The sequence below is a fragment of the Amblyomma maculatum genome, chromosome 3, assembly GCF_055883805.1.
Source record: "Amblyomma maculatum isolate TAMU_Amacu chromosome 3, ASM5588380v1, whole genome shotgun sequence".
Classification (NCBI taxonomy): Eukaryota; Metazoa; Arthropoda; class Arachnida; order Ixodida; family Ixodidae; genus Amblyomma; species Amblyomma maculatum.
Genome location: NC_139346.1, coordinates 79,411,207 through 79,423,773, shown reverse-complemented (window position 1 = coordinate 79,423,773; position 12,567 = coordinate 79,411,207). Strand labels below are relative to the sequence as shown.

Sequence of the window (12,567 nt, the reverse complement as noted above, 5' to 3'; positions counted from 1 at the left end):
TAAGGAATGGCTTGGTTGAGCTTGGTTATCCGATATGTTAGGCTGCACCGGTGGTTAAGGGGGTATGCGGGGCTAAAGGGTCAAATTTTGAACTATTTAAAGAATTTCGATTAAATATTATTGGATTGGTTTTATGCCTCATATTAGAGTACATTCTAAGTTTCAGCACCTTAGCACAAGTATAAAAAAACTTGTAGCTGTCATAATGAGTAATTAAGTATGTGAGCTGAAGAAAACTATCATTTCCAAAATCATGTAGATGTACTAACTGCTTCCATTTAGATAACTTAGGTAAGGCCAATTGGAAGCTGTTTATGACAATTTTATAAAAATTTGAGTACTTTAAAAACACACCTAAATGTTTTCTGTTGTCAGCATATGTCACACGTTTGGTCGTTTTTTAGGGAGCCTTAAGGAATACAAAAATACCTTATTTTTTTTTTCATACAAAATTTTAGCCCAGAAACCACCACCACCATCATCCACCCACCCACCCACCCACCCACCCATCCATCCATCCATCCATCCATCCATCCATCCATCCATCCATCCATCCATCCATCCATCCATCCATCCATCCATCCATCCATCCATCCATCCATCCATCCGTCCGTCCGTCCGTCCGTCCGTCCGTCCGTCCGTCCGTCCGTCCGTCCGTCCGTCCGTCCGTCCGTCCGTCCGTCCGTCCGTCCGTCCGTCCGCCCGTCCGTCCGTCCGTCCGTCCGTCCGCCCGTCCGTCCGTCCGTCCGTCCGTCCGTCCGTCCATCCATCCATCCATCCATCCATCCATCCATCCATCCATCCATCCATCCATCCATCCATCCATCCATCCATCCATCCATCCGTCCGTCCGTCCGTCCGTCCGTCCGTCCGTCCGTCCGTCCTTCTGTCCGTCTGTCCGTCCGTCCGTCCATCCATCCATCCATCCGCATCTTTGACGTCATTGCGCGCTCGTGCGTGGAGAGATCGAAACCAAAACCGAAAGGCAAAATGTACTATCCGGGACAAAATTTTGGACCACGCTAACTGCAAACAAACCGCATAACTTTTGTAGTAGTCTTGTATCATATTTCACAATGTAAAAGTTGGACTTTAGTTCTTTCAGGCGTGCTAGAGAAATAAGATGATAATTCGTTTGCAGAGTGCTTCTTGTCCAAAGTCGCCAGACGTGTGGTCCAAAGACTTTTGTCCTCGATGGTACGTGCCATACTCCTTTAAATGCATTCTTCCAGGCTACCAAAAACGCTGGCCGTACAAGGCTACAATAGGCCAGGGTATTCGGGGTGAACTGCAGTTACTCGGCCATGTGCTTAGTATCGACGGTGTCCGTATTGATGTTGTTGCCTCCTGCCCTCCTTCGAGCCTCCGTTCTTACTTGGGGGCTTTCTTTGAAGGTAATCACACCTCGCCGCTCTGGTCCTCGCTTCACGAGAGTGCGTGTCCTGTAAAGCCCAGTTCACACTGCGGGAGCATAACAGAGGCGTGGACAAAACACGGCCACCCGTCAAGCCGGAGACTTGTTTCCAAATAGCTTGTCACACTGCACAAGCAGCTGAGAAACAATGCAGGTTGCCGGGGTGTTACATCGGTGTGACAAACTTGGGCAACGAAAACTTAATGCAGACTGCGGTCGTCGGCAGTGTTAGAATTGTTCGCGTACCGAGCGAAAATCTCGCCGACGACACACCACCTTTACATTAACTTAACCGTGATTGATCGTTTTTAATGCGTGCTCACAAACATCCCTTGAAAAAAAAAAAGCTGCCCTTTATGGCTTTGTGGTCCCCCGCGGTACGGTGTCTTGAAGGCAATCGGGCAGTGGGCCGCAAGTTGAAGCCAGCTGTGGTGGAGCCGCCGTGGTTCCCTTTCTATCTCTGACCCGTTCTTGTGCACAAGACTGGCTCTTCTCCTCTTTTGTGCTCCGGACCCCGGATTCAATCGCGGCTACGCTAGAGAGCAGCCGGTAGCGTGATGTCACATCCTTGACGTCACACTATTTCATTTTTTGTCTACCCAATTTAGTCTTCGGTACTTTCAAATTGTTCGCCAATCCCTTCCTGTGCCATTTTTTCGGCTCTACTTCTGATTGCGTGGTGTCACATCCCTTACGTAACCCTAAGTGACTGCCTTAATTAACTACTTTACTCTTGGGTACTTTCAATGTGGCGCCACTTTTACATTTTTGCGTCGCCTTTACTTTTACATTTTTGCGTGTAATAATTACGTAATTAACTTGTTGGCCTAAAGATTTTTCAGAGAAACATTACGTCGCCCTCAATCGACTGACATTACTCATTAACCTCTACCGCTTTTCAATTACAACTGCTGTGGACAGCTTTTACAGTTTATGCCTGTAAATAATTATCTAATTACCGTACTAGCCTATTTTTTCGGACACAACATTACGTCACCTTCTCTCGATTGACACCACTCATTAACCTCTACCACTTCTCATTTACTATCAACTGCTGCGAACACAATTTTGCTGACGCGGTCTGCTTACGCGTTTTGCGGACAGAACTTTGTGAACATAGCGAAGTAATGCTTTCACATTTTAATATAAAATGTGATTTTCCGCCCAAAAAGACAAAATGCCAAAGCACGTAAGATGGTATTTTCCGCCCAGAAAGACACAAGGCGTATCATGGCAGAAATATTCCGCAGGTCAGGAGCGCGACAAAGCACGCACGAGTACTTTCACCGGTGCGCACACAACGTCGAGCCAGAGCGAAGCAAAAGCCGAGGCACTGTTCACGACGTCCGCTCAAGGGAACAACTCGCGCAGGCCTGATTTCATTTTCAGTCGCACTGGAAACTGTTGAAGACTAACCCGATGGTGATTCCGCTCACGTATCCATTTCGAAAGTGGCCGAAAGGAATGGGACGGTTAACCGAGCTCGAAATGGAGGGACAATTTAATTTGAGAACGTTAGGCCTGCCCTACGCAGCATCCGCTTCACTCGGTGCAACACGATCCTCAACGTCACTCGCGCAGGCGTCTTGGCACTCCCAGTTTCACGTCAAGCTCGTTGGATGAAAACACGAAAGAGCTGTTCACGGTAACTGTTTCAACAGATACCGTAGTCAAACCGTGCAGCCGGGCTGGCTCCATTCAGCGGCGTAATTAGAGGTGTTAGGCCTACCTCTAAGGAGGCCTGCTGCTTGCATCGTCGGCACCCTAGGAATCGCTCGGCACGCAATACGATGCTTGCCCCGTCTGCTATTAGTGCATCTCTCGCGAAAAACTGATACAACAAATACGCAAAAAACCGTACTTTCCACTGGCGCATGCTTACGGAACATAGCGCCACTTCGGCCTTTATCGATCTCAATCGACATACGTCCTTTTTTATACACCGTTAGAATGGTGGATTACGAGCTCCATCAAACCTCCGCCAGAGCTACGCGGAAGACGAGACGAAGCAGCGCGGTTGACGAAGTTTTGTGCTTCGTTTAGCTGTAGTTCGTTGCCATAGCACGGGCCTAAAAAGCCGATGGCATCCCGTTAGTGCAACCTTTTCGTGTATTTCATTTTTTAGTATGCAGTAGTGTGTGGTCCAACGTAACATAACTTCCCCCGCAAAGGTTTAAGCGCCATCCCCTATTCGCAGTGCTTGACAAAAATATTCCGAGAAATGACACAGACAATCAACTCTGTATTCGCTTCCACGGGAAGTTCCGGTGCCCATCATTTGCCAAGGTCACGTGACCATCACGTTACTTCCAGTCAGAGTGGAAGTCGAGACCTATCAGCAGGCAATCTGAGAACGTAAAATCGAATGTACCCACTGTTCGCTTCGAAGTATGCTTCAGCTCTATCTTATCTTTTGTGTGGTCGAAATCCAGGAACTCTAGATAGGGCGTCGTTGCGCTCCGGGGCCACCTTGAAGGCAAGTATCCTTTTGTGATCCACTTTTTTGCCGGGGATAAAATCGGCCTCTTCGCCACTGTTTTACTGCCAGCGCCCAGCCGTAAGCAAGCAGACGCAGACAGGCTGTCGGGAAATGACCCGCTTATTATCGAAGTAGAGGCCAATATAAAGCGAATGGTGGAAAGGGGGTTCGAATTGAGATAATGAAAATAGTAAAAGAGCTATCACTCGAGGCATAGGCAGAAACGCAAAAAAGGGGATATAGAATTCAGCTTGGCAGATGCGCTGTTCACAGCATAATATGACATAGACAAGCAGTTTCCCACAAAATCAGTTGAGTGTGCATGAGCTGTGAACTTATGCGCCGATCACATAAGCACCCCTTCTGCCATATACCGAAAATGCGGAAGGGTTGATATCTAAACAGGGCGAGCTTTAATGTAATAAAAGTACTGCGTGGTTCTACATGGCCGCGGCCTGCAGCACGTCGGCAATAAATGCTTTGGTTGGTTTGTGGGGTGTAACGGCTCAAAGTGACTCAAGCTATGAGAGGCGACGTATTGGAGGCCTCAAGAAAGTTTCACCACCTGGAGTTCCCTAACGTGAACAGACATCGCACAGAGCTCGGGCGCCTTGTTATTCGCCTACAGCGAAAAGCGACCGCCGAGGACGGGATTCAATCCCGTATCATTCAGAATATAATGGAAGTTAAAATCACCTTCAGTGAATCTATTGCCAAATGGTGTCGTAAACGCATCAATGCTTGAATATATTGCCAAGGTTATTTGGAGTTGCTTCACAAATAAAGCAATTAGAGCACTACAGAACGCACACTGGAGAAATGGCAAAGACTGAACGTTGCTGCAGGTGTTTTTGCAGACACTACACATGCCATTTTTATTCGTTTTTTAATTTTTCAAGCTTTTTTTATTTTTAAACCTGCTTCTTTGGTCTATTTTGTGATTGTTATTTCCTTTAACGCCATCCAATACCACTACGCTGGACAATGAGAATTATAGATACTGTAACGTAAAGTTGGTCTTGAGCAGCATTTAGAGCACCTTGTTGTGACAAATAAGAACGGTGGTTCGAGTCCTGGCTTACAGATAATTTTGTGTAATTATTCCTTACAACACGCGCTGATGGCACTCACCTTCCACAGCACCTGGTGACTGGCCCTATATGCGCCACCCATGGGGCATGAGAAGCTTTCGCCTCAAAAATATTTCATTACACAGACATATCAACATGGATATTCAACCTACTGCTTCACTGTGTGCATTTTGCATAGCTCTAGGGCATAAATCCGCCTAATCACTAGTAAGTTGTTTTTTCATTGTTTCTATTCGGCCGTCACCATTTTTCCATGTCTTGCTTAACAATGAAGAGAATACACAGGTCGAGCAAAAACTTATGTCAGTATGTTATTAACTGAAGGATTAACATTCGGTCGGCATTTGATGAAAGCCTAAATGTTCACTGTTTTTTCACTCTTACCTTTCGGCCCTTCTCCAAAATGATAATAATCCAATGACTTTCGCAGCACTTAAAATAGTAAGAAAATTAGGTGTCCGAGTAGCCTATTGGAGACCAGTCATGTCAGAAATAAAAGCAAATACACTTTCGCTTTGTTGCTGTTTTCTGAAAGACTAAAATAACGGAAAAGCAAAGTGGGTTAGGGTATAACATTCCTTCTTTTTATAGCAGCCACATTATATGCGCTACAACTCTGAATCCGAGGCCATGATCATTTCAGCGCCGCATTTACAGGAACCCTGGCGGTATCTGGCCCAGTGGAGTTCTAATGCAATGAAATGCGCCAGGTTCTTGGCCCCTTCTTTTGTGGCACGTACATTCCAGGCCGCACCGTCGGCCACGCCATGAACGCCGAGGGCACTGGTATAGGGAAAAGAGCGGAATGCATAATTAAGGAGGCGACATTCAAAACAAAGCAGGTGCAGGAAAAGTGGGGATGAATTATTGTGTCAGCACAAGGGACATGTTTAGAAAATTGCACATTTGGGTTTCCGCAGATGGCCGCAAATGACACCTAGCGCTTCAATTGTACACTAATGGCCGCTATATATATATATATATATATATATATATATATATATATATATATATATATATATATATATATATATATATATATTTATATATATATATATATATAAATATCCCAGGTAGCATATATTAGAAATGGAGCGGCAACGTCTGGTCGGTCAATGTTATGTATGGCTGTACCATTATTGGTAGTGCACTGGCAACGTTTGGTCCGCCAGTGGGCCTGCGCTGTCAATGCACTACCAATATGGGTACAGCCATGTGACAACATTGACCACTCTGGACCAGTGATGTAATCTTCCCCAATGATTGGCATTCATGGGCTATTAATAGGCAATAATGACCTGCGTATATAATTGCTTGCCACAATGATATATGATGGCCAATGTTACCCAGCCATCGGCAATGTCTTGCCCATAATTCGCGAATCATGGTATACATTAGTAAATATTTTTCAGCCAGTATATATGGCTTGTCTGCATTGAATATAGCCTGGCATTCATTGGTCAAGCTTATCCCGCCAGTCTTAGTGGCTAGCCAACATTGTAAGCATCTTCAGTTATAGTGGCCGATTTTGCCCAACGAGTGGTGGCCACTGGCCTACATTGCACTTATCATGGCATGCATTGGTAAATATTGTCTGCCAGTATTGACAGCTTCTTAACATCGAATATATCCTGGCATACATTGGTCAATATCCCCCTGTCAATTGTCACGGATTCCCAACATTGTTTATATCTACAAATAAAATGGTCGATGATGGCATACAATGGTAAATATTGTTCTGCCAGTATAGTTGGCCTGTCGATATTTATTATATCTTGGCATATATCGGTTAATGCTGTATTGGTTAATGCTATCCCGCCTGCCTTAGTGGCTTCCCAACAATGCATACTTGTTGGCTTCAGTGGGCAATATTGCGCAATGACTGTGGCGATTGGCCAGCATTGCACCTATCATGGCACATTGATTGCTTGTCATCATCGAATGTATCTTGGCATGCATTGGTCAATATAATCCGGCCAGCCGTCATGGATTCCCAACATTACATATCTGCAATTACAGTGGTCGATGTCGCCTGACGAAATGTAATGGCTTGCCAAAGACCATACATTTTTACACCGGTCAATCAACATGTTCTTGCCATCATTGATGGCCTGTCAACTCGAAATATTTACTGACATACAATGGTCAATATTCTACTTCTAGCTGAGATGGTTTCCCAATATTGTATCCATCATGGGTTTAGTGGTCAATATTTTATGGGCAGCTGCAATGGCTTGCCAACATAGCACGCATCATTGTATGTAATATTTGATATGATCCTGTTAGTATAGCTGGCTTATCTACATTGAATACATTTTGGCATACAGTGGTCGATATGGCCCCACCTGTTTTGGGGACTATACAACAATGCATATGACTGGGTATATGTCGCTATTGTCCACTGAGTTTTGACAGCTGTAAAAACACTGCACATATGACATGTGTTGGCCGGAATTGGCTTACAGATATTAAGAATCAATTCTCAACCTGTATATCCTGATATATTTTACCTTCCCGAACAATACTGTCGTGTCCTTCGCGATGGCTTTCATGTACGTTTTATACATTGTCAACGATACAGTAGTAGGGAACGTTTATTCAAGAAAAATAGCTTAGGCTGTAAGGACACGTTTGGAATAGGGTCCTCCCCCATTGCTCTGGTGGCTGAACCCCTGCCGGCGTAAGGCTTCATTTTCTTGACAAACCCATGCCATCAGTAAAGGCAGAGATTCCTGAGCCAAAACATTTAGAAAGCACCGAAATGAATGATTGGGAGGCACTACGCATGCAAGCAGGACATGCTTTGTGCAATGTTGTCATCGAGTCGGACGCATGGCTTATGGCGTTCACGAAACGCATGGAAATGTATGACTGGTGCGGTGTTCTCAACTGTGAAGAAGTTTAGTACAGAGGTGGAACGCGTAGCAGTTACAGACCCTACCATTCCTTCTATACGTCTTCAGCGTGATGCGGAAGGCCACTGATACGTCAAAATTTTGAGAATACTTCGTCGCCCTCCTCAAAAAATCGCAACAAAACTGACGCATAATTTTGTTAAGCTGACAACTGTCCTTGCCTATGCATAGATACACAATACGGCGCAGTATACAAGTATATATACTACTTCTGCAATCTGCAGTAGGCCAGTAAGATGTAGCACTTTCAAAACCATGTGTACTATAGGCTGTCATACCGGGTTAATTCGTAGCGATGAGGTTTTACATCCGCATCCAGAACACTTTTCTGCATGACTGCAAATAGACACATAAATGCTTTATTCATGCACTATTTCTTTTGCGTGGTGAAAGAAAGGATGTAATGCTGGAAAAGAGAGGTCGAAGAGATTATGCTGGTGAAGACAAATGCTGCACCGTTTCGTAATGTACGCTAGCTGACTCCTGAACGAGGCGCCAGCACCGATTGTATTGCGACGTAGGTGGTCCTATAAGCGCTAAAGACGGGCTAGCTGCAGCATATTTTGTATTGTAATTTACATCAGCCAGAAACTTGCATTTCGATTTCTATTATCTGGCGTGCTCTGCTTTACGTGTTTCAGCAAAGGACGAATGATGAACAAACCCTTTAGGCTGTTGATGCAGCATAGCTCATAGTCAAAAGGTACATTCGCCCACATAAAAAATGAAAGCATTATTTTTTATACCTTCTGTACCTTATTCTGTCAGAGAAAAAAAAATTAGCTTTCTCAGATGTTCTGATAGGAAGTGTATTTAACTTCAATAGCATTGCATGCTGCACAACTCTTTACTACAAGCTGTGTACTTGTTGAGGCAGCTAACTATTTCGGGTTTAACATTTGCTGGTAAAGACTTAAAAGAGAAAACATTGAAGAAGCTTGAAGCATAGCAACACCCCAATTGGGGACTGAAAATAAGTGTCAATGAATTATTTGTTTTCCAGAAACAAAAACACGAATGCGTGCTCATCACCGAAATATTTGTCATATAATTATTGTTGCCTGGTCAAGCTGCTCTTAGAGAAAATTATTTTTATCCGAAAGCTGTATAAGCGCGTGTAAAACTCTCATGACCTACTTTGGAATATTTTTGCGAAGTCGGCTTAACATCACGCATTTAAAGACTTCTTCCTATTTAGTATTCCGAGAAGATGATATCAACGCCGCAGCTCCAGCAATGGAGCCGCTGGGTCCTTACAGGGAGGGCTTTGCATGCAGCCGCATGGAGCCTCTCTACTCCCCTCTGCCAACCTACTAGCGACCGCGTAAAGGTCAGGCATGGCGGACCCGGGACCATTGACCACTCTGATATCATTGCGGTGAAGCCAGTCACCTCTACAGGGCGTGCCCATACCGCCGCGTCAACAAGCGGGGTTTTGCCCAGTGCGACCCCTACCCTCGGAATGGTGAGCGGCCTACTAAGGTTGCAAGCAACCTTGCTCCACGACAGTATCCCAACTCGTCCGGTTACCAAGAGCGTCGGTCTGCGACCTCGACAAGCTACCGCTTCCCAAGTTCCAACTATTCTCGACGTCACTCTCCCAGCCCTCGCCGGGAAAGCTAATACGAGCGGCCTTCGGAGGCAGGGTCGCTGATGTCGGGAAATGTGAAGATCCTCCTTCATCGTCAGGCCGATTCGACGAGATTTCGCTGGTGGTAAGCAGCGACAGCATCCGACAGACCACCTCCAATTTGTGCGCGACTTTTGATGGAGTGGATATCATCGCGTTACTCGATACCGGTGCTGAGTATTCCGTAATGAGCCATGGTCTCGCCCGAGAATTGAAGAATGTTTTGATGCATTGAGTCCGGCAAGAAAATTAACACGGCGGGTAGTCACGTGATGGCCCCTGCAGGCAAGTGCACAGCGCGGGTCGGCATTCACGGTTTTGTGTACGTCGGAGAATTCGCCGTACTTCCTGAGTGTTCGAAAGATTTGATTCTTGGCCTAGACTTCCTGCAGACCACCGGCGCTGTCATTGACCTGAAAGAAGCACGTGTGACCTTTTCGACAAAATGGGGCGTGGCACGCATTGAGAACGAGGATCCGGGACGGCACGTTTTGCGTATAGTTGACGACGACGTGAGTGTGCTAGCACGGTCTAGTGTGCTCGTTCTTGTGAGGCATGACTTGTTTCACGATTACAAGGGCATCGCAGATGGCATCTCCAGCTACTACTCGAGAAGGAATTAGCCGTTGCTCGGGAACTCGTGCAAATCCAGAACGGTAGTGCTACTATCCTCCTGACTAATTTTGCTAAGAATATGCGGCATCGCGCCAAGGACACGGCTGTTGCCTTCCTTCACGATGTTACTGCTTTGCCTCATTTATGCACCAGCGGGGCAAACCTTGAAGAAAGGGCTGCATCTTGTCATGCTCTTCAAACCGTTAAAATTTGCCCGGACTTCAGGCCCGATCGGAGGAATCTTCTCTCGGCTCTCCTGTCCAATTTCGCAGACTGCTTCTGCACGGGCTCCGAGGTCGGTCTTACTCCTGCCGCCAAGCATCGCATTAACACTGATGAGACCACGTTACCGGTATGCCAGCGCCCATACTGGATTTCTTCTAAGGACGAGAAGCCAATAAAGCGCAAGTTGATGAAATGCTTGCGGACGACGTGATCCAGCCTTCGACGACCCCATGGGCGTCGCCAGTGGTCCTTGTCAAAAAGAAAGATGGCACCTTGAGATTCTGTGTAGATTACCAAAAGCTAAATAACGCGACCAAAAAGGACGTCTATCCGCTGCCCAGGATTAATGATGACCTCGACCGACTATGCAACGCCAGGTACGTTTCCTCATTAGGCCTCAAAAGCGGATATTGGCAAATCGAGGTGGATCAGAGAGACCGAAAGAAGACTGCATTTGTGACGCGCGATGGCTTATATGAGTTTAAGGTGCTTCTCTTTGGCATTTGCTCTGCGCCGGCCACTTGTAACGTATGATGAACATGGTTTTATCAGGTTTGAAGAGGCAGTCGTGCATATTGTACTTAGAGGATGATGGTATTTCCTCGCCTAGTTTCGAGCAACACCTGGGCCGGTTGTGCATTGTGGTTCAAGCACTCAAAGGCGCGCAATTAACGATCAAGCCTGAGAAATGCCACTTCGCTTTCTAGGAACTACGATTTCTCGGCCGTGTAGTTAGTGCACAAGGCGTCCTCCCTGATCCCGATAAGACTATGGCAGTGTCAAAGTTTGCACGCCCCACCGACAAAAACGCACTTCGTGATTTCTGGGCCTTAGTTCTTACTACCGACGCTTCGTTTAAGATTTTTCCACGATAGCTGAACCACTGACAGTACTAACTAGAGAAGACATAGCCTTCCTGTCGGAAGGCGATCAAGAACAAGCCTTTCAGGAGCTCCGAAGTTGCCTACACAGATCCCCAATACTGACCCACTTCGATGGAGACACCGCAACTGAATTGCATACTGATCCCATCAACGTAGGCCTAGGGGCGGTACTAATCCAGTGGCAAGACGGAGTAGAACGGGTTATCGCTTACGCGAGCCGAACACTCTCAGGTTCGGAGGCGAACTATCCGATCACAGAGGAGTGTCTTGTGGTAATCTGGACCACCAGCAAGTTTCGACCATGTCTGTATGGACAACCCTTCCGTATTGTCAGCGACCATCATTCGTTGTGCTGGCTGGCAAGTCATAAGACCCGCCTGGGCGCTTGGCTCGATGGAGTCTCCAGCTTCAAGCGTATGACGTACTGTTGTTTATAAGTTGGGACATAAACAACAAGATGCGGATTGCTTGTCACGGGCGCCTTTGGACTTCACAGCAGTGAAAAACGCCGGCGATTTTCCTTTTACTGGGGCCATTACCCAATCCCATATGGCTGACCTTAACCGCAAGGACCCGGAACTGGCGCCGCAGATCGAGCATCTGGAAGGATGCGGTGGCAGGGTACCGCTTGGGTTTTGTCGTGGCTTGCAGTCATACGCTTAACGAAGTGGAGTTCTCTACAAGCGCAATTTTGAAAGATCAGAAGAGACATTTCTACTCGTAGTACCTACACACCTACGGCCTGACATCTTGAGCACTTTTCACGATGAACCGTCCTCCGGCCACTTGGGAGTTAGTCGTACGCTTGAAAGAATTCGAGAGAAATACTATTGACAGAAATTATTACCTTCAGCACGATCTTACGTCAAAACCTGCCATGGCGGTTAACGCCGAAAGACTCCACCCGTGAAACCAGCTGGATTTCTTCAACCCATCGCTCCACCGAAAACTCCTTTCCAACAAGTTGGGATTGATCTTGGTCCTTTCCTGAAGTCAACTTATGGAAAACGTTGGATTGTTGCCGCGACAGACTACTTGACCCGGTATGCTGAGACCGCGTCGCTCACAAATGGAACTGCCACCAAAGTAGCAGAGGTTTTTGTCCACGACATCGTATTGCGTCATGGCGCTCCGGCTATTATCATTACTGACCGCGGCGCAGCTTTTACGGCCCGCCTGACTAAGGCTGTGCTGAATCTTACACACACTAGCCATGACGGGCCACGGCATACTACCCGCAAACTAATGGGTTGATGGAACGGCTAAACAGAACTCTGGCCGACATGCTGTCTATGTACGTGGATATAGAGCATA

The 12,567-nt window shown here is 46.4% G+C and overlaps 1 long non-coding RNA gene across 1 annotated transcript in view; it reads right to left on the bottom strand.

Annotated features, from left to right (window-relative positions):
- Positions 1-5,556: 5,556 nt before the first annotated feature.
- The window catches only part of LOC146195042 (uncharacterized), a 37,226-nt gene continuing 30,215 nt past the window's right edge, over positions 5,557-12,567 (bottom strand). The window contains exon 4 of the long non-coding RNA XR_014705528.1: positions 5,557-5,767. This is a non-coding gene — a long non-coding RNA (uncharacterized LOC146195042). The remainder of the gene's footprint in view (positions 5,768-12,567) is intronic.